Below are 27,406 nucleotides of genomic sequence, written 5' to 3' on the forward strand. Positions count from 1 at the left end.
GAAATATTAATGCAGTTAGCGAACAGATATTCAACTATACAACACAACAATTCTTAACAATACTAGGTGATCAGTCTAATTATGGACAAGAGATTTCTAAACTGTATTCTTTCTTCTGTTACAGCTTGCTGTGTGTCCGCTGTGTGTCTGCCCCAAGCCTCAAACACTGTGTAACGATCGTCGTCGGGTGATGAGGAAGAGGACCAAAGCGCAGCTGGGAGCGAACACATGTTTATTCTTAGCACTGAAATAAACACGTACACAAAACCAAGAAAAATGCCGATACGTTAACTGCTCACAACAAAGAGACAACACCCCACAAACAGCGTGGGGGAAAAAGGAATTTAAATGTGATCCCAATCAGAGACAACTAGCGACAGCTGTCTCTGATTGGGAATCGACAGAACCCAACATAGAAATACACCACATAGAGCTCACACAAGGCTATAACGTAAACATAGAAAACAAACCAAGGAAAAATACCCAACATGACACACCCTGACCCAAAATACCCGAGTTCACCTGGTCAGGGCGTGACACACTGCGCATACGGCACTCTGCTGCACATTACACATGCTGGTGTCGGTGCTCAATAAACCATTAACCTTTTACTCCAGTGGGCTAAATCAGGGCCATAGAGTGATTCATGGTCGTCTTACAGAATTATACACCTCACACACATGGTTATGTGCTTAAAAAAATACCTCTGTACCATGTCAGATGTAGAGTTGAAATTAATTCAATTTTGAGTTTGCATCCCAATATCACAGAAGATTGAAATATAACAAAACTGTTTGGCATAGAAACACAGTTTTTTAATTTTTATTAATCATGAAATTATGAAAAATATAACATTCCACCCATGACATCAAAGAGGGCGCTTTTTGTCATTGACTGCAGGAAAGGGCTGCATAGTACTGTTGTATCAATGATCATTTATACTACATGGTGATGGGATGAGAACCGTCACAGACAGTGCCCATATATGGCTTTTAAATGCAACTACGACACTATAAAGCAGAAAAAAAGGTATTGGTGAAGGCATTGGTGAGTCAGTATTAACATGTACAGTAGTGTGGCTGTATATTTTCCATTAAACACACAATGTTTTATGTTACTGTACTAAACATGGAATTAGAGTAGAGCTATTGTCACGTGTACTCCCCCTCTGGCCTCCAGGTCACCAGGCTGCTCGTTATGGCGCACACCTGTCACCATCGTTACGCGCACCAGCGCAATCAGACTCACCTGGACTCCAAACCTATGCCATTGAAAAACACAGGGGCTGAGGAATATTTTGGCACTTCCTATTGCTTCCACTAGATGTCACCAGCCTTTACAAAGTGTTTTGAGTCTTCTGGAGGGAGATCTGACCGAACAAGAGCCATGGAACGATGATGGCCCATTAGACACCTGGCGCGCGAGTTCATGTTGGGTACCCTCGTTCCAATACGTTATAAAAGAGAATGCATTCGTCCACCTTGAATATTATTCATGTTCTGGTTAAAAAAGGCCCTAATGATTTATGCTATACAACGTTTGACATGTTTGAACGAACGTAAATATATTTTTTCCCCTCGTTCATGAAGTGAAGTCCGGCGGGCTTAGATCATGTGCTAACAAGACGGAGATTTTTGGACATAAATGATGAGCTTTTTTGAACAAAACTACATTCGTTATGGACCTGTGATACCTGGAAGTGACATCTGATGAAGAGAATCAAAGGTAATGGATTATTTACATAGTATTTTCGATTTTAGATCTCCCCAACATGGCGGCTAGTCTGTATCGCAACGCGTATTTTTCTGGGCGCAGTGCTCAGATTATTGCAAAGTGTGATTTCCCAGTAAGGTTATTTTTAAATCTGGCAAGTTGATTGCGTTCAAGAGATGTAAATCTATAATTCTTTAAATGACAATATAATATTTTACCAATGTTTTCTAATTTTAATTATTTAATTTGTGGTGCTGACTTGAATGCCGGTTATTGGAGGGAAACGATTTCCTGAACATCAACGCCACAGTAAAACGCTGTTTTTGGATATAAATATGAACTTGATAGAACTAAAAATGCATGCATTGTCTAACATAATGTCCTAGGAGTGTCATCTGTTGGAGATTGTAAAAGGTTAGTGCATAATTTTAGCTGATTTTATGGTTTTGGTGACGCCTGTCTTTGAATTGGCACAACATTACACACAACTCTTGTAAATGTACTGTCCTAACATACTCTAAATGTATGCTTTCGCCGTAAAACCTTTTTGAAATCGGAAAACGTGGTTAGATTAAGGAGATGTTTATCTTTCAAAGGGTGTAAAATAGTTGTATGTTTGAAAAATTTGAATTTTGACATTTATTTGGATTCAAATTTGCCGCTCTTGAAATGCACCTGCTGTTGACGGAGTGCACCACGGGTGGGACGCTTGCGTCCCACCTAGCCCATAGAGGTTAACACAGTGTCCAAAGAAGGGCCAGAGGTACACAGAATGGTGTCGTCTGCGTAGAGGTGGATCAGAGAATCACCAGCAACAAGAGCGACATGATTGATGTATACAGAGAAGAGAGTCGGCCCAAGAATTGAACCCTGTGGCACCCCCATAGAGACTGCCAGAGGTCTGGACAACAGGCCCTCCGATTTGACACACTGAACTCTATCAGAGAAGTAGTTGGTAAACCAGGTTAGGCAGTCATTTGAGAAACCAAGGCTGTTGAGATTGTGGTGATTGACAGAGTCGAAAGCCTTGGCCAGGTCAATGAATACGGCTGCACAGTAATGTCTCTTATTGATGGCAGTTAAGATATCGTGTAGGACCTTGAGCGTGGTTGAGGTGCACCCATGACCAGCTCTGAAACCAGATTGCATAGCGGAGAAGGTACGGTGGGATTCGAAATGGTCGGTAATCTGTTTGTTATCTTGGCTTTCAAAGACCTTAGAAAGGCAGGGTAGGATAGATATAGGTCAGGAGTCATTTGGTCAAGGACACAGCACATCACTACACTAGCAAGGCAGCCTGTACTTGATTTAGCACTGAACTAATTGTGGCAGTTGTAGAACACAGCGCACACATATTTGATTTGGCCTATGTTGTCAACAACCTTCCAGTATTCAGATTACAGCAGGCAAGAGAAATTCTGTGTATCATCAGTGAAGTTCTACTTCATACCAGAATAGCTTCACTGAGCTAGATGTTGATTACATGGGTTACTTTGATGAGGAAGATGAGGACTTTTAGATGGAAACAACACAACAGCTCCGACTCAGATAAATACAAGTGACACTTACACAAATGGTCAGTAATAGGCCACTTAAAGTAAACTGTTATAACACAACTGTATATTCTATATACACTGAACAAAAATATAAACGCAACATGCAACAATTTCAAAGATTTGCCTGAGTTACTGTTTTTGTAAGGAAATCAGTCAGTTGAAATAAATTCATTAGACCCTAATCTATGGATTTACCATGCCTGGGAATACAGGTATGCATCTGTTGTTCACAGATACTTTAAAAAAAGGTAGAGGCGTGGATCAGAAAACCATTCAGTATCTGGTGTGATCACCATTTGCCTCATGCAGCGCGACACATCTCCTTTGCATAGAGTTGATCAGGCTGTTGATTGTGGCCTGTGGAATGCTGTCCCACTCCTCTTCAATTGCTGTGTGAAGTTTCTGGATATTGGCGGGAACTGGAACACGCTGTCATACACGTCGATCCAGAGCATCCCAAACGTACTCAATGGTTTCATGTCTGGTGAGTATGCAGGCCATGGAAGAACTGGGACATTTTCATCTTCCAGGAATTGTGTACATGCTGAAAAATGAGGTGATGGCGACGGATGTATGGCACGACAATGGGCCTCAGGATCTCATCATGGTATCTCTGTGCATTCAAATTGCCATTGATAAAATGCAATTGTGTTTGTTGTCTGAAGCTTATACCTCCCAATACCATAACCCCACCACCATGGGGCACTCTGGTCACAACATTGACATCAGCAAACAGCTCAAAGCCATACACGCTGTCTGCCATCTGCCTAGTACAGTTGAAACAGGGATCTTTTGGTTTACATTTTTTTTTAGGCTTCCACAAGTCTGGCTCACCCTTGGGAGCAATTTCCAAACACCTGAAGGTACCACGTTCATCTGTACAAACAATAGTATGCAAGTATAAACATCATGGGACAACGCAGCCGTCATACCGCTCAGGAACGAGACGGGTTCTGTCTGCTAGAGATGAACGTTCTTTGGTGCGAAAAGTGCAAATCAATCCCAGAACAACAGCAAAGGACCTTGTGAAGATGCTGGAGGAAACAGGTACAAAAGTATCTATATCCACAGTAAAACAAGTCCAATATCGACATAACCTGAAGGGCCGCTCAACAAGGAAGAAGCCACTGCTCCAAAACCGCCATAAAAAAGCCAGACTACGGTTTGCAACTGCACATGGTGACAAAGATGGTACTTTTTGGAGAAATGTCCTCTGGTCTGATGAAACAAAAATACGACCCATCACTGTGTAGCGACACAGAATGTAAGCTCATGAGATCAGGATGGTTCGTGCGAGGCTAACTTCCGTCATCCTGGGTAAGCAAAGCTTGCATTGCATCGCCTCTTCTGTGCTTGAAGGAGAACTGGTCAGACACCTCTGTCTCCATTGTTTTCAAACACAACACTTGATAAAAAACCTTTCCTCTCTTTCACAACACGTCTTGAACTAAACAAAGTTATTTTTGCATCTTCCAACCACCATCGTTCCATTCGTGTGAACAGCATGATTTAATTGGCCTGTATTGGCGCACTGCATGAAATTTGGTCACTGACCAAACAACGATGAGCAGTATTTTTCTGGCTCCGGGGGCTCGCAAACTTTCCATGTGATCATGATCTACTATTATGCTTAACCTGAATTGTACTCTGTAACAGATGGTTTTCAAAAGGTAGCGAAGAACAGTACTTCATTCAAAACATACTTAAGTAAAAGTAAAAAAATACTCAAAGTACTCGGAAAAGCAACTCAATTACAGTAACGATAGTATTTGTAATTCATTACTTCAACCCCTGATTCTTTATTTGTCTGTTTTTGTGGAACACTTACAATGGATTCATAATCCAAAATATGAGAAATACTGATATTTTGTATTTTTACAAAATAGTGATAGATAGTTCACTTCTAAGTGAGGTTGACTTTCCGTGCACATGCACACTGAACCAGTCCCCAGAGCGACCAACATAGGGCATTCTTCAGTCTGAGCTTTGAGTGGCAGTACATTAGCCTCTGGAGATGAAGGAATATCAGTCTCCATCCAGTGTTTGTCTACATAGTCATGCGTCCATACCATCTAAAGAACACTCAAACTACAACAGCAAAGAAGAGTTAAAGTTGCACTATGCAGAAATCACTCCGCCATTTCCTGGTTGCTAAAATTCTAGTAGTTTGCCTAATTTCGGTTTATGTGACGAAATAAGTATAGTGTAGATAACCATTGTACCATCTAAACCGCTGTGAAATATATTTTCCATAACCAAAAATAAGTATTGTTGTTTCAGCTGTTTGAAGCTGGTGTACAAAACTGAATGTGAAAGACTTAAGAATGGGAAGCATAGAAATAGCATAGATAGAGCAGATCTACCACTTCTTATAGTTGCTTTCAACTAGAATGGTAGATCTATAACTCACATTTATATGAATTTGTTCGGGTCACCCAAAAAGTTACCTTAAAACCTGTTGGGGCTAGGGGGCAGTATTTTCACGGCCGGATGAAAAACGTACCCAATTTAAACAGGTTACTACTCTGTCCCAGAAAGTAGAATATGCATATTATTAGTAGATTTGGATAGAAAACACTCCGAAGTTTCTAAAACTGTTTGAATGGTGTCTGTGAGTATAACAGAACTCATATGGCAGGCAAAAACCTGAGAGAAATCCAAGCAGGAAGTGGGAAGTCTGGTGCTTGTAGTCCTTTCAAGTGATTGCCTTGACTGTATACAGTGAGTTAGGGTTCATTTTGCACTTCCTAAAGCTTCCACTAGATGTCAGCATGCTTTAGAACGGTGTTTTAAGATTCTATGGTGAATTTGAAGGGAATACCAGCTGTGGTAAACTGGTGTCCCATTATAAGGCATGGGCTCAAGTTATGCGCAATGACTTGGGAGCAAGATGAGTTCATATTCATTTTAGTCGACGCTCTTATCCAGAGCGACTTACAGTAGTGAATGCATACATTTCATACATTTTTTTTCTGTGCTGGCCCCCCGTGGGAATCGAACCCACAACCCTGGTGTTGCAAACACCATGCTCTACCAACTGAGCTAAAGAGAACGGATAGGTCCGGTTTGAATTTTATTCAGGATATGATAAAAGCAACCTAAAGATTGATTCAATACATCGTTTGACATGTTTCTACAAACTGTAGTATAACTTTTTTGACTTTTCGTCTGGACTAAGTAAGCACGCCGTAGTGGATTTGGATAGTGAACCTAACGCGCGAACAAAATGGATTATTTGGAAATAAATATGAACTTTATCGAACATTTATTGTGGAGCTGGGATTCCTGGGAGTGCCTTCTGATGAAGATAATCAAAGGTAAATTAATATTTATAATGTATTTCTTAGTTTTATTGACTCCCAAGATGGCGGGTTTCTGTTTGCAAGTTGTTAGTGTCATCTGGGCTGTGCTCAGATTATTGCAAATTGTGCTTTCGCCGTGAACCTTTTTTGAAATCGGACAACGCCATTACATTTAGGAGAAGTGTATCTATAATTCTGTGCAAAACACTTCTATATTGATCAATGTTTATGATGAGAATTTACGTACTATGTGTGCTCATTGTGCTGATTCACCGGAGGTTTGGAGGGAAAACATTTCTCAACATTACGCGCCAATGTAAAATGCTGTTTTTGGATATAAATATGAACATTATCAAGCAAAACATACATGTATTGTCTAACATAATGTCCTAGGAGTGTCATCTGATGAAGATCGTCAAAGGTTAGTGCATCATTTAGCTGTGTTTTGGGTTTTTGTGATGCATCTAGTTGCTAGGAAAATTGCTGTGTGGTTTTTCTTGTGTTGGAACTGTCCTAACATAATCTAATTGTATGCTTTCGCTGTAAAGCCTTTTTGAAATCGGACAATGTGGTTAGATTAACGAGAAGTTTATCTTTAAAATGGTGTAAAATAGTTGATTGTTTGAGAAAATGGAATTATGAGATTTTAGCTGTTTTAAATTTGGCACTCTGATTTTCCACTGGCTGTTGTCAAACTCAATCCCGTTAACGGGATGAGAATGGGAAGGGGTCCCATAGAGGTTAAAGTTAGTGGCAATATTAACATTTTGTTGTTGTTTATCTCACATTTATACACAGTGCTCACCACAGACCAGTGTTTGTTTGTTCTTGACTCTCTGGGGCCATACTTGTGAACTTTTGCTTATAATTATCTGCATAGTTGGCAGTCCTCACTCAGCATCATGGCTAATTTGGTCAGTTTGGCCTATGAGAAAGGTAGCCATGTTAGTCCAATGGTTTAAACCATGGTCTAAGGAAAAGTTCACGTTTTCAACTGGACTCCAGGGATGTATTCCGTTGCAAACATTCGGTCTGTTGCTAAATGTTTTGCATCGGAAACTGTTTACCATCTAGGAACCAAACGGAAGCAAACAGAGCAAAAGGAATGAAACTGGGAGGGGCCTAACTGAATTTGTCCAATAGAAACTTGTGTTTTCGTTGCAAAACATTTTTTGTTTGGAGTAAACGGTTTGCGTTTCCGACAACGTTTTGTAATGAAATCCGACTAATGAATATACCCCAGCTTTGGTCATGGTGGAATTCAGTGTACAACATCTAAAGTCCACACCTCTGTATCTGTGTCCGAAATGGCACCCTAATCCCTATATAGTGCACTAGTTTTGACGGAAACCCTATGGGCCCTGGTCAAAGGTAGTGGGCGATTCTGTGTAATGCACAAAGTTAGTCATTTCAAAATTAAACCATGTTCATCCTAAAGGTCTATATGTTGGAGTTAAGGCTTTATTTGAACAGTTTAAAGGGGAACTGCAACCGCTGATTTGGCCTTGTTTTTTGGCTTGCTCCTCAAGAAATGCTGGCGGCCATGACAGAAGCCAAACATGAGTTGGCTTGAGGGTGTGGTTTGATTTGGATGTGTCCTTGCCACACATCTGTCAGAACCTTGCCCGCAGCTGGTGCAAAACACACAGGGCTTCTCCCTCCCCATATTGACTGATGCCATTCAATTCAATAATTAATAAAGACAATACAAGTAAAAGTTGTCTATTAAAATGTTAATGACAAATGCCAGGTCTTGCTCCATTTAGAGACATCAATATCAAGCCCGTCTGTGAGTCTGGACTTCATCACATCTTTCTTGCAAGTCTCCATGTGCTGGGTCCATACATGTTTCTGTGAACATAGTCACTGTTTTATTGTTACGTTCTTCTGAAGAAGGAGACCAAGGTGCAGTGTGGTAGGCGACCATTTTTCCTTTATTAAAAATGAACACCGTCAAAACAAAGAAAATACAAAAACGAACGGAAAGTTCTGCAGGCTTCAAAGCAGCTATACAAAAACAAGATCCTACAAAAACCCAGTGGGAAAAGGCTGCCTAAATATGATCCCCAATCAGAGACAACGAAAGACAGCTGCCTCTGATTGGGAACCATATCAGGCCAACATAGAAATACAAAACATAGATATACATAATCTAGAATGCCCACCCAATCACACCCTGACCAACCCAAATAGAGAAATAAAAGGCTCTCTTACAGTCCGGGCATAACATCGATTACCAATGGCAGTTAGGATAGGTGATATCTGACACACTAACAGGTACAATGTTGAAGTTTGAACAGGTCAGATAAAACCTACCCAATTATGTTCTCCCCATCAAATGACTGAGGCTGGCGTGTAGAAAAAGCATCTACAGTCCTCTGCATCTGTAGAAATAGGCAGTTGAGACAGAGTTCATCAGTGACGCCTGGGAAAAAAAGGAAGGCAAATACTGGACATTTTTGCTGTACCTTATTATTAGTAATCACCTTTAGTTCCACATTGTGGATTTGTTGAGTGCCAGGGGCCTCATTTATAACTGCTGCATACATTTTACTCGAAATATCTGCATGTGCTTTTTCTGAAAAGACTGCGCACACACAAAAATATTGAGATTTATAAAGTTGACGCACGCCATACATGCAAATATTTCCATTACCGTAATTTCCGGACTATTGAGCGCACCTGAATATAAGCCACACCCACTGAATTTTAAAAAATATATTATTTTGAACATAAATAAGCCGCACATGTCTATTAGCCGCAGGTGTCTACCGGTACATTGAAACAAATGAACTTTACACAGGCTTTAACGAAACACGGCTTGTAACAAAAATAAATAGGCTTTAACGAAACACAGCTTGTAACAAAAGGTTCAAAGCGTGGGAAAGAAGTTGCGACTTATAGTCCGGAAATTACGGTAAATCAAACCTGTCATAAAACTGTGAGCATGAACAATGCCCATCATTCACCTTTTATGGTGACAATAACGGTTTTATTTGCTGTGTAGCCTCCTTTGGAAGTATTAGATTTAGGCCAAGATAGTATATCTAAAGGAAATAGCAATGACGAACTTGATCAAATGTCTTTGTAGGTGTTGACAGAATGTTTTCTTTTGTAGTTACATTTGACCGTTTCTGAAGCACAAAAACAATTTCAAATTGTTGTGGAACTGTTAGCAGATCATTCAAATTCAATAATGTTTTGCATTTACTTTCTCCAGAACCTAAATATGCTGCACTGCCCAATAATTCTGAAACTTTGTCTACTCTGAAAAACTACAGTAGGCCTACTTACAGTGGCAGCCTACACACTTCAATGCAAAAGATCAATACGACATATTTTGCATCAGCTTGAATGTCGGCCCACCACCTCAAGCTCAACCTCAGTAAGACGGAGCTGCTAGTCCTCCCTGGGAACGCTATCTGCCCGAATGCATAGTGCCAACTGTAAAGTTTGAGGGATGAGGAATAATGGTTTGGGGCTGTTTTTCATGTTTCGGGCTTGGCCCTTAGTTTCAGTGAAGGGAAATCTTAATGCTACAGCATACAATTACATTGTAGACAACTCTTTGCTTTGTGACAACAGTTTGGGGAAGGCCCTTTCCTGTTTCAGCATGACATTGCCCCATGTACAAAGCGAGGTCCATACAGAAATATTTTGTCAAGATCGGTGTGGAAGAACTTGACTGGCCTACACATAGCGCTGATCTCAACCCCATCGAACATCTTTGGGATGAATTGGAACACCGACTGCGAGCCAGTCCCCACAGAAATGTTCCAACATCTAGTGGAAAGCCTTCCCAGAAGAGTGGAAGATGTTAAAGCAGCAAAGGGGGGACCAACTCTAAATGATGCCAATGATTTTGGAATGATATATTTGACGATCACGTGTCCACATACGCTTGTGTTAGCTCACTCTTTACTCAGTTAGCCTACATTTTCCGATGTGGGTGTGAATTATGTTATGCTGTTGCTGCTTCTTTGCATGTGTTGAGGATTAGCGTAGCGGAGGTGTTGTTGCCTGCCTTCACCACAGGGGGTCTGCCAGGAAGTCCAGGACCCAGTTGCACAGGGCGTAGTGATGAGCTTGGAGGGCACTATGGTGTTGAAAGCTGAGCTGTAGTCGATGAACAGCGTTCTTACGTAGGTATTCCTGTTATCCAGATGGTATAGGGCAGTGTGCTGTGCGATGACGATTGCCTCATCCGTGGATCTGTTGGGGCGGTATGCAAATTGTAGTGGGTCTAGGGTGTCGGGTAAGGTGGAGGTGATATGATCCTCTGAAAGCACTTCATGCGTGCTACGGGCGATTGTCATTTAGTTCAGTTACCTTTGCTTTGTTGGGTACAGGAAAAATGGTGGACATCTTGAAGCAAGTGGATAGGGAGAGATTGGATATGTCCGTAAACACTCCAGCCAGCTGGTCTGCACGTGCTCTGAAGATGCGGCTTGGGATATCGTCTGGACCGGCAGCCTTGCCAGGGTTAAGACGCTTAAATGTCTTACTCGGTCAGGTTCTTATTGTCACGTCCTGACCAGTGAAAAGGGTCATTTGCTATAGTAGAATGGTCAGGGCGTGGCAGGGGGGTTGTTTTGTGTGTTTTGGGGTTTGTTTGTTTCCAGGGGAATGTGCTCTAGTTTTCATTTTCTATGTTTCGTTTTCCAGGTTTGGCCGAGTATGGTTTCCAATCAGAGGCAGGTGTCTTTCATTGTCTCTGATTGGAAGCCATACTTAGGCAGCCTGTTTTCCTTTGGGTTTTGTGGGTGGTTGTTTTTCGTATAGTTGTTGTACCTTACGGAACTGTTGTTTGTCGTTTGTTTACTTTGTTTAAGTGTTCTCTCATAATCAAAGAAGATGAGCACTCAACACGCTGCGCCTTGGTCTGTTCACTACGACGAATGTGACACTTATACCATGCTGATGTGGTACAAACCAATATATCAATTAGCTAAGAAATGTCATGTTACAGACTTCCTCTTCTCACATGTTAATCTTTATCATTTACCCAACATCGACAAATAATTTTGAACTTTCTGATTATCAATAATGCTTTGAAAATTACATGATCACAATTCACTCATGAACTGGACTAGCCCACTGTCAACAGTGACGGGAACCCATTCATAAAAATGTGTTGAAAGCCTGTCACTTCCTTTACAACTCCCAGGAAGAGAGACAGAAGCGAATGGAATGTGCACATCAAGATAAGTACACAGCTCAGCTTCGGAAATATTAATGCAGTTAGCGAACAGATATTCAACTATATAACACAACAATTCTTAACAATACTAGGTGATCAGTCTAATTATGGACAAGAGATTTCTAAACTGTATTCTTTCTTCTGTTACAGCTTGCTGTGTGTCCGCTGTGTGTCTGCCCCAAGCCTCAAACACTGTGTAACGATCGTCGTCGGGTGATGAGGAAGAGGACCAAAGCGCAGCTGGGAGCGAACACATGTTTATTCTTAGCACTGAAATAAACACGTACACAAAACCAAGAAAAATGCCGATACGTTAACTGCTCACAACAAAGAGACAACACCCCACAAACAGCGTGGGGGAAAAAGGAATTTAAATGTGATCCCAATCAGAGACAACTAGCGACAGCTGTCTCTGATTGGGAATCGACAGAACCCAACATAGAAATACACCACATAGAGCTCACACAAGGCTATAACGTAAACATAGAAAACAAACCAAGGAAAAATACCCAACATGACACACCCTGACCCAAAATACCCGAGTTCACCTGGTCAGGGCGTGACACACTGCGCATACGGCACTCTGCTGCACATTACACATGCTGGTGTCGGTGCTCAATAAACCATTAACCTTTTACTCCAGTGGGCTAAATCAGGGCCATAGAGTGATTCATGGTCGTCTTACAGAATTATACACCTCACACACATGGTTATGTGCTTAAAAAAATACCTCTGTACCATGTCAGATGTAGAGTTGAAATTAATTCAATTTTGAGTTTGCATCCCAATATCACAGAAGATTGAAATATAACAAAACTGTTTGGCATAGAAACACAGTTTTTTAATTTTTATTAATCATGAAATTATGAAAAATATAACATTCCACCCATGACATCAAAGAGGGCGCTTTTTGTCATTGACTGCAGGAAAGGGCTGCATAGTACTGTTGTATCAATGATCATTTATACTACATGGTGATGGGATGAGAACCGTCACAGACAGTGCCCATATATGGCTTTTAAATGCAACTACGACACTATAAAGCAGAAAAAAAGGTATTGGTGAAGGCATTGGTGAGTCAGTATTAACATGTACAGTAGTGTGGCTGTATATTTTCCATTAAACACACAATGTTTTATGTTACTGTACTAAACATGGAATTAGAGTAGAGCTATTGTCACGTGTACTCCCCCTCTGGCCTCCAGGTCACCAGGCTGCTCGTTATGGCGCACACCTGTCACCATCGTTACGCGCACCAGCGCAATCAGACTCACCTGGACTCCATCACCTCCCTAATTACTTCCCTATATATGTCACTCCCTTTGGTTCCTTCCCCAGGCGTTATTGTTTCCGTTTCATTTATTTATTCAATGATTCACTCCCTGAACTTGCTTCCCGACTCCCAGCACACACGTTACAGCTATGTTTAATCTGTTTCTTTTATTTAAATGTATCTATTTCATTTAGTAGAATCTGTTTATGTTTAATATTTAGTCTTACAATTCTACTCAAATGTAACAGTGTAGGTTCCGTCCCTCTCTTCACCCCAACCCGGGCTCGAACCTGGGACCCTTGCACACATCAACAACTGACACCCACCGAAGCATCGTTACCCATCGCGCCACAAAAGCCGCGGCCCTTACAACGCAAGCGGAAACCCTACTTCAAGTCTCAGAGCGAGTGACGTCACTGATTGAAACGCTATTAGTGCGCACCACCGCTAACTAACTAGCCATTTCACATCGGTTACACAAAGATGACAAGAATACTTCCCAACTTCAACTTTGCATGCACACAGTTGCAGGGTTCGCCACACTCTAGCTCAACACCAACAATTTAAAATGGACTTCTAAAATTATTCCAATCCCGATTAAAAGGTAAATGCGGTTTAGTGGTTTTAGGGGGTGGCTTTAGGACCAATGCTGATGGTTTAGAGCTGACGGAGACTATGGACTATGTAGAGCACATCAACGCAGCTGCAGGGAACAGCGCAATTTCTCTCAAAACAAGGGCTTGGTAACAATAGTTTAGATTTTCTCTTGTCAGACCAAGAAATAAACATGTCAAGATTAAATTGTCCCAGTTGATATTAAGTCCCACTCTTTCCCAAATTCTCCCTACATTGATTCGCCCAAGCTCAATACTTAAAAAAAATGTCATTATGAAACCCTTACCTTGTACCTATGCTTGTCATCTGTAGTTGCTTGCCTTTCTTTATTTGCTGAAATATATACTTTATCGATAAACGTTAATCAAATACAATTGGCTGATTGCTGATGCTCTAAGGTGGCATCTTGAATCTCAGGAAAACTGTTGGTGTTTGTATTTGATTAACGTTTTATTTAAAAGTATGGATTTCAGCAAACAAAGAAAGGCACGCAACTACGGACGACAAACTAATGTACAAGACAAGCATTACATTTTTTTGTTGAAGTATTGACCTTTGGGGAATCGATGTAGTCAGAGCTGATTTCCACAAAGCCTGGTCTCTGCTCAACTCTGTTGGTGGAGTTCATCATAAACTTCCTTCACCGTGGAGTTCAGTTTAGTCAGCTAGAGTGGCAAGAGATCAGTCTGGGCTGCTTATTTAAAGTGTGTTAAGTATTTCTACTGTACTCTAATTTTAGATTGTTCTTATTTTGTGGACTCTGTACAAAGCCATTCATTTTACATTTACATTTTAGTCATTTAGCAGACGCTCTTATCCAGAGCGACTTACAGTAGTGAATGCATACATTTCTTTTTTTTTTGTGCCATTCCCCTTTGCTTGAAAATAAAATAAACTAAGGTGCCATACTCCTATCCAGCCCTTTGGCACCTTAGACACCACTCCAGCCGGTACGCTTTCTTACAGCCTATTCCCCATAGTGCCCTACATTTGACCAGAGCCTTACTGTATGTCTTTTGATGGTGCACCATGCAAGTTTGACATTACACTGACTTTGCGAAAGGTGAATTAATGGTGTTGTCTGTTTTCCAGGGGACATTGCAGTGTTAAAAAAATGGACACCCCTCTGTATGGTCAGCCTAGTCAATGGGGGACGCAGCTGAAGAGAACTCCGGTAAGCAAGATGGAAGGACATCTGACAAGAAGCTTGACAGACCTGAGTCAGGTAGGTGCTTTTTATTTGTTTGTGTTTGATTGAACTGGCTCTAGACCTCTCCTAATCTTAACCAGCAGTGGGGAAAATGCTAAATGTACCTAAAATCTGAATCTAGGGGCAACTTCACCGTAAACCACTCCAGACCAGCTCGTTCGGTAGGCTATAGTTCATCCTGGCCTGGGACAGGAGAGAGAAACATGGCCAAACAGTGGCTTCTCATCTACTCACACAAGCAATGCATCAAGCTCAATTGCTGCCTGTCAATGGCTGCACTTGAGTTCCATCCAAGATTATTCATTGTAATTAATCTCAATATTTCGTGAAGTGTGTTGTGCTGTATCATTTATCATGTTAATGTAATATCACATTTACCAACCATATGGGGAATGAGGTGGCGGTGGCGAGAGCTTTGTTGTGCTGCACTTAGCCGTTGTTAGTGTACTTCGGTCCAGCTGACCTCTCCTTGATGGGTTCTCAACATGGAAATAGAATCGCTATCTTTGACTTGAATAGGAATTGTATTCTACTAAATGCTCATTCTATTGTCCTCAATGCTTTACTACAGTAGGAACTGATTAAGTAATGGTAAACCCACAGAAGTAGAATTACTACAATGAAAATCCCTATTCAAATCAATAATGCGGTTACCATTCAAATTGGCATAGTCAGAGGTTCCAAGCCCGTTCTAGTTATGTCTATTTCTATGGGTAAACCGCTCTTGAATCTACAGCTTTGGCTGTAAACGAATGCCAATCGGGGCCAGCTTAATCCTTCATAATTTATACCTGAGCCTATGCACCAAAAAGCACACTATTCCCTGCATAATGCACTACTACCAGAGACCATAGGGCTCTGGTAGTAGTGCACTATGAAGTAGTGCACTACAAAGTAGTGCACTATAAAGTATTGTATTTGCCTCCCACCCATAAAAAGAACGCTCCCGGGTGGTCCCATATGTAACATTTTATCTTTTTCATATACAGTGCCTTCAGAAAGTATTCATACCTCTTGAATTATTCCACATTTTGTTGTGTTACAGCCTGAATTCAAAATTGATTAAATCTTCTTTTTTTCACTCCTCTACACACAATAACCTATAATGACAAAGTGAAAACACGTTTTTAGAAATGTTTGCTAATTGATTGAAAATGAAATACAGAAATATCCAATTTACATAAGCATTCACACCCGAGTCAATACTTTGTAGAAGCACCTTTGGCGGCGATTGCAGCTGTGAATCTTTATAGGTAAGTCTCTAAGAGCTTTGCACACGTAGATTGCACAATTCTTGCATATAATTATTTTCTTCAACCTCTGTCAAATTGATCGTTGATCGTTGCTAGACAGCCATTTTCAAATCCTTACATCAATTTTCCAGCCGATTTAAGTCAAAACTGTAAGTAGGCCACTCAGGAACATTTGATTTCATCTTGGTAAGCAACTCCAGTGTATATTTGGCTTAGTGTTTTAGGTTATTGTCCTGCTGAAAGGTGCATTTGACTCCCAGTGTCTGTTGGAAAGTAGACTGAACCAGTTTTTCCTCTAGGATTTTGCCTGTGGTTATAGCTTTATTCAGATTTTTTTTGCCGCCCCCCCCCCAAAACTGCCTAGTTCTTGCCAATGACAAGCATAACATGATGCAGCCATCACTATGCTTGAAAATATGGAGAGTTGTACTCAGTGATGTGTTGTGTTGGATTTGCCCCAAATATAATGCTTTGTATTCAGGACATGGAGATAATTTCTTTGCCACATTTTTTGCAGTATTACTTAAGTGCCTTGTTGTAGACAGGATGCATGTTTTGGAATATGTGTTATTCTGTATAGGCTTCCATCTTTTCACTCTGTCATTTAGGTTAGTATTGTGGAGTAACTACAATGTTGTTGATGCATCCTCAGTTTTGTCATATCACAACAATTAAATTCTGTAACCGGGCAGCTCCGGGCAGCCGAGCGGAAATGGAGGAAAACTCGCCTCCCTGCGGACCTGGCATCCTTTCACTCCCTCCTCTCTACATTTTCCTCTTCTGTCTCTGCTGCTAAAGCCACTTTCTACCACTCTAAATTCCAAGCATCTGCCTCTAACCCTAGGAAGCTCTTTGCTACCTTCTCCTCCCTCCTGAATCCTCCTCCCCCCCCCCCTCCTCCCTCTCTGCGGATGACTTCGTCAACCATTTTGAAAAGAAGATTGACGACATCCGATCCTTGTTTGCTAAGTCAAACGACACCGCTGGTCCTGCTCACACTGCCCTACCCTGTTCTTTGACCTCTTTCTCCCCTCTCTCTCCAGATGAAATCTCGCGTAATGTGACGGCCGGCCGCCCAACAACCTGCCCACTTGACCCTATACCCTCCTCTCTTCTCCAGACCATTTCCGGAGACCTTCTCACCTCGCTCATCAACTCATCCTTGACCGCTGGCTACGTCCCTTCCGTCTTCAAGAGAGCGAGAGTTGCACCCCTTCTGAAAAAACCTACACTCGATCCCTCCGATGTCAACAACTACAGACCAGTATCCCTTCTTTCCTTTCTCTCCAAAACTCTTGAACGTGCCGTCCTTGGCCAGCTCTCTTGCTATCTCTCTCAGAATGACCTTCTTGATCCTAATCAGTCAGGTTTCAAGACTGGGCATTCAACTGAGACTGCTCTTCTCTGTGTCACGGAGGCTCTCCGCACTGCTAAAGCTAACTCTCTCTCCTCTGCTCTCATCCTTCTAGACCTATCTGCTGCCTTTGATACTGTGAACCATCAGATCCTCCTCTCCACCCTCTCCGAGCTGGGCATCTCCGGCGCGGCCCACCTCCGTACCTTCACGCTCTGATCAGGCCCTACACCCAAACAAGGGCACTGCGTTCATCCACCTCTGGCCTGCTCGCCTCCCTACCTCTGAGGAAGCACAGTTCCCGCTCAGCCCAGTCAAAACTGTTCGCTGCTCTGGCACCCCAATGGTGGAACAAGCTCCCTCACGACGCCAGGACAGCGGAGTCAATCACCACCTTCCGGAGACACCTGAAACCCCACCTCTTTAAGGAATACCTGGGATAGGATAAAGTAATCCTTCTAACCCCCCCCCTTAAAAGATTTAGATGCACTATTGTAAAGTGGTTGTTCCACTGGATATTATAAGGTGAATGCACCAATTTGTAAGTCGCTCTGGATAAGAGCGTCTGCTAAATGACGTAAATGTAAATGTAAATGTTTTAAAATCCCCATTGGCCTCATGGTGTAATCCCTGAGCAGTTTCCTTTCTCTCCAGTAACTGAATTAGGAAGGACGCCTGTATCTTTCTAGTGATTGAGTGTAGTGATGCACCATCCAAAGCCAATTTTTTTTCTTTGCAATGCTCAAAGGGATATTCAGCGTCTGCTTTTTAAAAATGTTGAAACATCAACCAATCGGTGCTCTTCTTCCGAGGCATTGTGGAAGTATGCTTGCGGTCATTGTCCATTTGGAAGACCCATTTGCAACCAAGCTTTAACTTCCTGACTGATGTCTTGATATGTTGCTTCAATATATCCACATTATTTTCCTCCCTCCCTATTTTGTGAAGTGCACCAGTCCCTCCTGCAGCAAAGCACCCCACAACATGATGCTGCCACCCCCATGTTTCACGGTAGGGATGGTGTTCTTCGGCTTGCAATCCTCCCCCTTTTTCCTCCAAACATATTGATGGTCATTATGGCCAAACAGTTCTATTTTTTTTTTATCAGACCAGAGGACATTTCTCCAAAAAGTACGATCTTTGTCCACATGTGCAGTTGCAAACCGTATCTGTCTTTTTTATGAGTGGCCTTTCAGGTTATGTCGATGTAGGTCTTGTTTTACTGTGGATATAGATACTTTTGTACCTGTCTCCTCCAGCATCTTCACAAGGTCCTTTGCTGTTGTTCTGGGATTGATTTGCACTTTTCACACCAAAGTACGTTCATCTCTGGGAGACAGAACGCGTCTCCTTCCTGAGCAGTATGACGGCTTCGTGGTCCCATGGTCACTGACCATTTCGAATCCCACCGTACCTTCTCCGCTGTGCAGTCCGGTTTCCGAGCCGGTCATGGGTGCACCTCAGCCTCACTCAAGGTACTAAACGATATCATAACTGCCATCGATAAAAGACAGTACTGTGCAGCCGTCTTCATCGACCTGGCCAAGGCTTTCGACTCTATCAATCACTGTATTCTTATCGGCAGACTCAATAGCCTTGGTTTTTCTAATGACTGCCTCGCCTGGTTCACCAACTACTTTGCAGACAGAGTTCAGTGTGTCAAATCGGAGGGCATGTTGTCCGGACCTCTGGCAGTCTCTATGGGGGTGCCACAGGGTTCAATTCTCGGGCCGACTCTTTTCTCTGTATATATTAATGATGTCGCTCTTGCTGTGGGCGATTCCCTGATCCACCTCTATGCAGACGACACCATTCTGTATACTTCTGGCCCTTTCTTGGACACTGTGCTAACAAACCAGCTTCAATGCCATACAACACTCCTTCCGTGGCCTCCAACTGCTCTTAAACGCTAGTAAAACCAAATGCATGCTTTTCAACCGTTCGCTGCCCGCACCTGCCCGCCCAACTAGCATCACCATCCTGGACGGTTCCGACCTAGAATATGTGGACAACTATAAATACCTAGGTGTCTGGTTAGACTGTAAGTCTGGACTCCTTCCAGACTCATATTAAACATCTCCAATCCAAAATCAAATCTAGAATCGGCTTTCTATTTCGCAACAAAGACTCCTTCACCCACGCCGCCAAACTTACCCTAGTAAAACTGACTATCCTACCGATCCTCGACTTTGGCGATGTCATCTACAAAATAGCTTCCATTACTCTACTCAGCAAACTAGATGCAGTCTATCACAGTGCCATCCGTTTTGTTACCAAATCACCTTATACCACCCACCACTGCGACCTGTATGCTCTAGTCGGCTGGCCCTCGCTACATATTCATCACCAGACCCACTGGCTCCAGGTCATCTATAAGTCTATGCTAGGTAAAGCTCCGCCTTACCTCAGTTCACTGGTCACAATAACAACACCCACCCGTAGCACACGTTCCAGCACGTATATCTCACTGATCATCCCCAAAGCCAACACCTCATTTGGCCGCCTTTCTTTCCAATTCTCTGCTGCCAGTGACTGGAACGAATTGCAAAAATCGCTGAAGTTGGAGACTTTTATTTCCCTCCCCAACTTTAAACATCAGCTACCTGAGCTGCTAACCGATCGCTGCAACTGTACATAGTCCATCTGTAAATTGCCCACCCAATCTACCTACCTCATCCCCATACTGATTTTATTTTATTTATTTACTTTTCTGCTCTTTTGCACACCAGTATTTCTACTTGTCATTTATCACTCCAGTGTTAATCTGCTAAATTGTAATTATTCGCTCCTATGGCCTATTTATTGCCTACCTTCTCATGCCTTTTGCACACACTGTATATAGGCTTTCTTTTTCTTTCTACTCTGTCATTGACTTGTTTATTGTGTTATTGGCTTGTTTATTGTTTACTCCATGTGTAACTCTGTGTTGTTGTCTGTGTCACACTGCTTTGCTTTATCTTGTCCAGGTCGCAGTTGTAAATGAGAACTTGTTCTCAACCAGCCTACCTGGTTAAATAAAGGTGAACTATAATTTTTTTAATTAAAGGGTGTTTATACTTGCGTACTATTATTTGTACAGATGAACGTGGTACCTTCAGGCGTTTGGAAATTGCTCCCAAGGATGAACCAGACTTGTGGAGGTCTACAATTTATCTTAGCTGATTTCTTTTGATTTTCCCATGATGTCAAGCAAAGAGGCACGGAGTTTGAAGGTAGGCCTTGAAATACATCCACAGGTACACCTCCAATTGACTCAAATTATGTCAATTAGCCTATCAGAAGCTTCTCAAGCCATGACATCATTTTAATTTACCACTTGAGAGTAGGGTGCCATTAGGGATACACAGAGTGTTTTACTGTTTCATGGGAAATGGAAAACATCCCTCTGTGTTATTCCTGCTCACATCCAAGTACATTGTATTTTTCGTTGAGAGCAGAGAACAAGTGTGTGTGTGTGTGTGTGTGTGTGTGTGTGTGTGTGTGTGTGTGTGTGTGTGTGTGTGTGTGTGTGTGTGTGTGTGTGTGTGTGTGTGTGAGCGCATGCATGTGCAGGTGTGCCTGCTTATGTGTGTGTGCGTGTGCAGTGGCGTTAAATAACTACGAAAAAATACTTTGAATTGCTCGTTGTACGAGGTATCTGTACGTTACTTTACTATTTATATTTTTGACAACTTTTACTCCACTACATTCCAAAATAAAAGAATGTACTTTTTCTCCATACATTTTCCCTGACACCCAAAAGTACTAGATACATTTCAAATGCTTAGTAGGACAGGAAAATTGTCCAGTTCACTAATCAAGAGAACATGTGACAAAAACAAGAACTGAGCCTCTTTCTACAATGTTTTATGAGATTGGAGAACACATTGGGAAGGATCTTAGACCATTCCTACATACAGAATCTTTCCAAATCTTTGATATCCTTCGTCTGTGCTTATGGACTTTCCCTTATCAATTCAAGCCGAAAGTATAATTGATATGGCGTATGCTTCCGCTACACAACTTTGATACGCATCAGTGGGGGTTAAGAAGTGAGTATAAGCAATATCCACTGAAAAAAAGTGGACATACGGTGTATACCTGCATATAACCTCCGCTACACCACTGCCAGACATATTTAAGTGTACAACCAGTTGCGATATTAGCATGTTAATGTTGGTGGGGCAAATACAATAATGTGTGGGATGCATGCCAGCAAAGCCCCTACACAACACAACACTAAATAATACATGAATTGCACTATAACGGTGACAAACATAAAACTGTCCCAACAGCAGATTCCTAACAGGAGTTACCACTGCTACACCTGGCTATCAGTGGAGCCTTGTCTGGCAGCAAAACAGTTCATTCATCCTCATTTACTGCCTTTTTAAAAAACATAGGTGATATGGCTGACTTGCTTAAACAAATGTGGTTTCTACTGACAGTTGAGATATACAAGCTATGGCATAAGCAGTGGTTCGCAATCCTGGTCCTGGGGACCCAAAGGGGTGCACATTTTTGTTTTTGCCCTAGCACTACACACCTGATTCAAATCATCAAAGCCTTTTGATGAGTTGATCATTTGAATCAGCTGTGTAGTGCTAGGGCAAAACCAAAATGTGCACCCCTTTGTGTCCCCAGGACCAGGATTGAGAACCAGTGGCATAAGGGGACGACAAGCGGATAAGAGGCAATCCGTAATTTCGATGAAGACATTAATTAGCGAGCTAGGGCTAACGTACTCAATATAACGATTTGTTCAGCACTTTTGGAATGTACAACAACAGAATTCTGAACATGGCCCATTCTTACAGTGTTCTCCCTGTTCACCAAGTCAGAACTGTAGGATAAATAAAAGGGGCATATAAGCAGACAATGAAAGCTCTTACAATATTTGATGATTACATTTCTCATAGGCTACATGTGCACCACCAAGTCAGAACAGTAGGCGAAATTAAGACGTGAAAATAGACCAAACTATTAGGGTGAGGCACATGGGCTACTAACAGTTTACTACACAACATACATTTAGTATCACTTTCTTAGCTACAGTATACATAGCTCCCTGGCATATTACATAATTTATGCAGCAGCATACAAGACCTTTTTGAACTCACCGTGTTGTGCTGTACTCACTTGAACAGGAAGGTGGCGCAGCGGTCCTTCGTGGGCAAATTTTGTCATCAAACTTTGTCATCAAAGTCTGGCATTCTCTGGATTTATGGTGCTTTCAAGACAACTGGGAACTCAAAAAAAAAAGTTGAATCATGATGACGTCAGTGATCTTCTGGTCATAGCTCTAGAAAGAGGCCCAAGTTCCGAATTTACAATTCCGATTTGGATGAAAGTTCAAAATGTATTTTCCCAGTCGCAGCTCATTTTTCTCGAGTTCCCAGTTGTCTTGAACTCACTAAAGTCAGATTTTGCAGTTCCGAGTTAACAGTTGTTTTGAGGGCGGCACAAGTCATGCTTCATTGACAGCATGGCCAATGTTGAATGTTTATCATTTTAAACTAGGAAAAGAGACCCTTAATCTTAGACTTGGGGGACCGCATAGCCGCTCCACTGAATAGCAGGCTAATGATTGCTTTGCAATGCTTGCAGTTAGCCACTGATTCTATCATTTATCTTCATTATTTCTCTTCACATGACAAGTATTAAAAGGGATTTGCCAGTAGATTGTCGACTTGATTCATGATGATGACTGCTAGCTAAGACTTTGAAGGTATGATGTTGACATGTCAGCCAATCAAAGATACTGTAGATATGTGATTTGACGTCATTTTATCTGTGGCCCGTAACCTTGAGCCTTCTTGGATGGGCACTTCAAATGTAACTCTATTGCAGCACCCAAGGAGCTTGAATTTTCTATCTCTACCCTTACACTTGGTGGTCGATGTAGTGTTCCCATGAGTGACAGAACACTGAGTCAATCATGGCACAACACTCCGTATTTTCTGCTGGCATGCCCCACTACCACAGAAAGCACTGAGCTAGGCTGAAACACCAGCATTTTGGAGCTGCCTTACTCAATAAAACAAAAACGAGACCATGTTTGTATGCGGCTTTATTAATTCAATGATATAAACTCTGCAAAAAAAGAAACGTCCTCTCACTGTCAACTCTCGTTTATTTTCAGCAAACTTAATAACATGTGTAAATATTTGTATGAACAACAAGATTCAACAACTGAGAAGTAAACTGAACAAGTTCCACAGACATGTGACGAACAGAAATTGAATGTGTCCCTGAACAAAGGGGGGGGGTCAAAATCAAAAGTAACAGTCAGCGTCTGGTGTGGCCACCAGCTGCATTAAGTACTGCAGTGCATCTCCTCCTCATGGACTGCACCAGATTTGCCAGTTCCTGCTGTGAGATGTTACCCCACTCTTCCACCAAGGCACCTGCAAGTTCCCGGATATTTCTGGGAGGAATGGCACTAGCCCTCACCCTCCAATCCAACAGGTCCCAGATGTGCTCAATGGGATTGCAATCCGGGCTCTTCACTGGCCATGGCAGAACATTGACATTCCTGTCTTGCAGGAAATCATGCACAGAATGAGCAGTATGGCTGGTGGCATTGTCATGCTGGAGGGTCATGTCAGGATGAGCCTGCAGGTAGGGTACCACATGAGGGAGGAGGATGTCTTTCCTATAATGCACATTGCCTGCAATGACAACAAGCTCAGTCTGATGATGCTGTGACACACCGCCCCAGACCATGACGGACCCTCCATCTCCAAATCGATCCCACTCCAGAGTACAGGCCTCAGTGTAACGCTCATTCCTTCGACGATAAACGCGAATCTGACCATCACCCCTGGTGAGACAAAACCAGGACTCGTCAGTGAAAAGCACTTTTTGCGAATCCTGTCTGGTCCAGCAACGGTGGGTTTGTGCACATAGGCAACGTTGTTGCCGGTGATGTCTGGTGAGGACCTGCCTTACAACAGGCCTACAAGCCCTGAGTCCAGCCTCTCTCAGCCTATTGCGGACAGTGTGAGCACTGATGGAGGGATTGTGCGTTCCTGGTGTAACTTGGGCAGTTGTTGTTGCCATCCTGTACCTGTCCCGCAGGTGTGATGTTCGGATGTACCGATCCTGTGCAGGTGTTGTTACACCTGGTCTGCCACTGCGAGGACGATCAGCTGTCTGTCCTGTCTCCCTGTAGCGCTGTCTTAGGTGTCTCACAGTACGGACATTGCAATTTATTGCCATGGCCATATCTGCAGTCCTCATGCCTCCGTGCAGCATGCCTAAGGCACGTTCACGCTGATGAGCAGGGACCCTGGGCATCTTTCTTTTGGTGTTTTTCAGAGTCAGTAGAAAGGCCTCTTTACTGTCCTAAGTTTTCATAACTGTGACCTTAATTGCCTACCGTCTGTAAGCTGTTTGTGTCTTAACGACCGTTCCACTGGTCCATATTCATTAATTGTTTATGGTTCATTGAACAAGCATGGGAAGCAGTGTTTAACCCCTTTACAATGAAGATCTGTGAAGTTATTAGGATTTTTACGAATTATCTTTCAAAGACAGGGTCCTGAAAATTGACATTTCTTTTTTTAACTTTGTTTGCAAACTGATATGTGACACGTATTAATGGCAAAATAACATTGCTATAAATGTGTGGCACAAGAAATGAGGGCACACCTCCCCCAAATGACGGGTAGCCACTGCAAACAACTACACTAGAGAGAGGGTGAGAGAGAGAGAGACTTTTCATTAAGTTAAAACATTACATTGGCTTTTATTGATTGCTATGGCTTATAGCTTAGCCTTCAAATGCATCCAGTGCAAAAGACTGGGGTTTGCTAGCCTGGTGTCACTTCCTGACCAGTAAAGGGGTTATTTGTTATTGTAGTTTGGTCAGGACGTGGCAGGGGGGTGTTTGTTTTATGTGGTTCGGGGTTTGTTGGGATATGTGTTTATGTAGAGGGGTGTTTGTTTAGAGTATTCTGTTTTTTTTGTTATGTTCTATGTTTTGTATTTCTATGCTCTGTCTATGTTGCGTATTTCTTTGTGTTGGCCTGGTATGTCTCTCAATCAGGAACAGCTGTACATTGTTGTTGCTGATTGGGAGTCATACTTAGGTAGCCCTGTTTTCACCTTTCATTTGTGGGATGTTGTTTTTGCACTGCTAGGGTTAGTCTGCAAAACTGTTTAGCTGTCATTCATTTTCTTGTTTTTGTTACGTGTTCAAGTTTATTAAAATAAACGTTAAAATGAGCACTCAACCCACTGTGCCTTGGTCTACTCCCTTTGACGGCCGTTACAGAACTTCCCACCACCAATGGACCAAGCAGCGGGGTAAGGAGCTGGAGAAAAGCTATCGGGAGTCGTGGACCTGGGAGGAGATCCTAGCCGGAGAGGGACCATGGAAAAAGGCTGGAGAGGACCGGGACTGTTATATTGGAACACGATTGACATGGAAGCCTGAGAGGCAGCCCCAATAAAAAAAAGGGGGGGGCACACGGGTAGTTTGGCTGGGCCAGGGTTAAGCCCCAAGCCAACTCCCCGTGCTTACCGGAGACAGCATGTTACTGGTCAGGCCCCGTGCTATGGGGTGATGCACACGGCGTCGAGGCCGAGCATTCACAGGCCGGTGTGCGCGGTGCCAGCGTCCCGCATTTGCCAGGGGGAAGTGGGCATCCAGCCAGTAAGGGTGTGCCAGTACTGCACTCGAGACCGCCAGTGCGCCTTCACGGCCCAGTGTATCCTGTTCCCGCTCCTCGCACTAGCCCTGAGGTGCGTGTATCCAGTCTGGCGTCTCCAAAGCCAGCACCACGCACCAGGCCTCCAGTGCGTCAGCCCAGTTCAGCACGTCCTGTTCCCGCTCCTCGCACTAGCCTTTGGGTGCGTGTCTCCAGTCTGGTACCTCCAGTACCAGCCCCACGCACCAGGCCTCCAGTGCATCAGCCCAGTCCAGCTCGTCCTACTCCTGCTCCTCGCACTAGCCCTGAGGTGCGTGTTTCCAGTCTGGCACTTCCAAAGCCAGCACCACGCACCAGGCTTTCAGTGCGCAGTCCTCGTCCAGAGTGTCCGGCGACAGTGCCTCGTCCAGAGTGTCCGGCGACAGTGCCTCGTCCAGAGTGTCCGGCGACAGTGCCTCGTCCAGAGTGTCCGGCGACAGTGCCTCGTCCAGAGTGTCCGGCGACAGTGCCTCGTCCAGAGTGTCCGGCGACAGTGCCTCGTCCAGAGTGTCCGGCGACAGTGCCTCGTCCAGAGCTTCCGGCGACAGTGCCCCGTAGAGAGACGGCCCACAGTCCGGAGCCGAGTGAGACGGCCCACAGTCCGGAGCCGAGTGAGACGGCCCACAGTCCGGAGCCGAGTGAGACGGCCCACAGTCCGGAGCCGAGTGAGACGGCCCACAGTCCGGAGCCGAGTGAGACGACCCACAGTCCGGAGCCGAGTGAGACGGCCCACAGTCCGGAGCCGAGTGAGACGGCCCACAGTCCGGAGCTCCCAGAGTCGCCCTACAGTCCGGAGCTCCCAGAGTCGCCCTACAGTCCGGAGCTCCCAGGTCTACAGCGAAGCCCGAGGTCTACAGCGAAGCGCTTCAGCCCGAGGTCTACAGCGACGCGCTTCATCCCGAGGTATTCAGCGCGGGTGGACAGGTTAGGTGGGGGACTAAGGCCAGAGCCTGAGCCACCTCCACAGTAGGAGGATTGGGGGGGGGTGTAGCACGGGAACCGTTGGTGACGGTAGCCACCCTCCCTTCCATCCCTTTAGTTTGGGGGGTTTATTTTTGTTGAATTTTTGTGTGAGGTGCATCCGGGGTCTGCACCTTTGGGGGGGGGGGTACTGTCACGTCCTGACCAGTAAAGGGGTTATTTGTTATTGTAGTTTGGTCAGGACGTGGCAGGGTGGTGTTTGTTTTTTGTGGTTCGGGGTTTGTTGGGATATGTGTTTATGTAGAAGGGTGTTTGTTTAGAGTATTCCGGGGTTTTT

At 43.4% G+C, this 27,406-nt stretch overlaps 1 long non-coding RNA gene across 2 annotated transcripts in view; it reads left to right on the top strand.

Annotated features, from left to right (window-relative positions):
• LOC106607904 (uncharacterized) overlaps positions 1 to 27,406 on the top strand; it is a 158,673-nt gene that overhangs the window by 39,246 nt on the left and 92,021 nt on the right. For both annotated transcript variants that reach the window (XR_001329333.2, XR_006770282.1), the window contains exon 3: positions 14,752 to 14,884. This is a non-coding gene — a long non-coding RNA (uncharacterized lncRNA). The remainder of the gene's footprint in view (positions 1 to 14,751; positions 14,885 to 27,406) is intronic.

Source organism: Salmo salar, chromosome ssa06 (genome assembly GCF_905237065.1).
Source record: "Salmo salar chromosome ssa06, Ssal_v3.1, whole genome shotgun sequence".
NCBI classification, from domain to species: domain Eukaryota; kingdom Metazoa; phylum Chordata; class Actinopteri; order Salmoniformes; family Salmonidae; genus Salmo; species Salmo salar.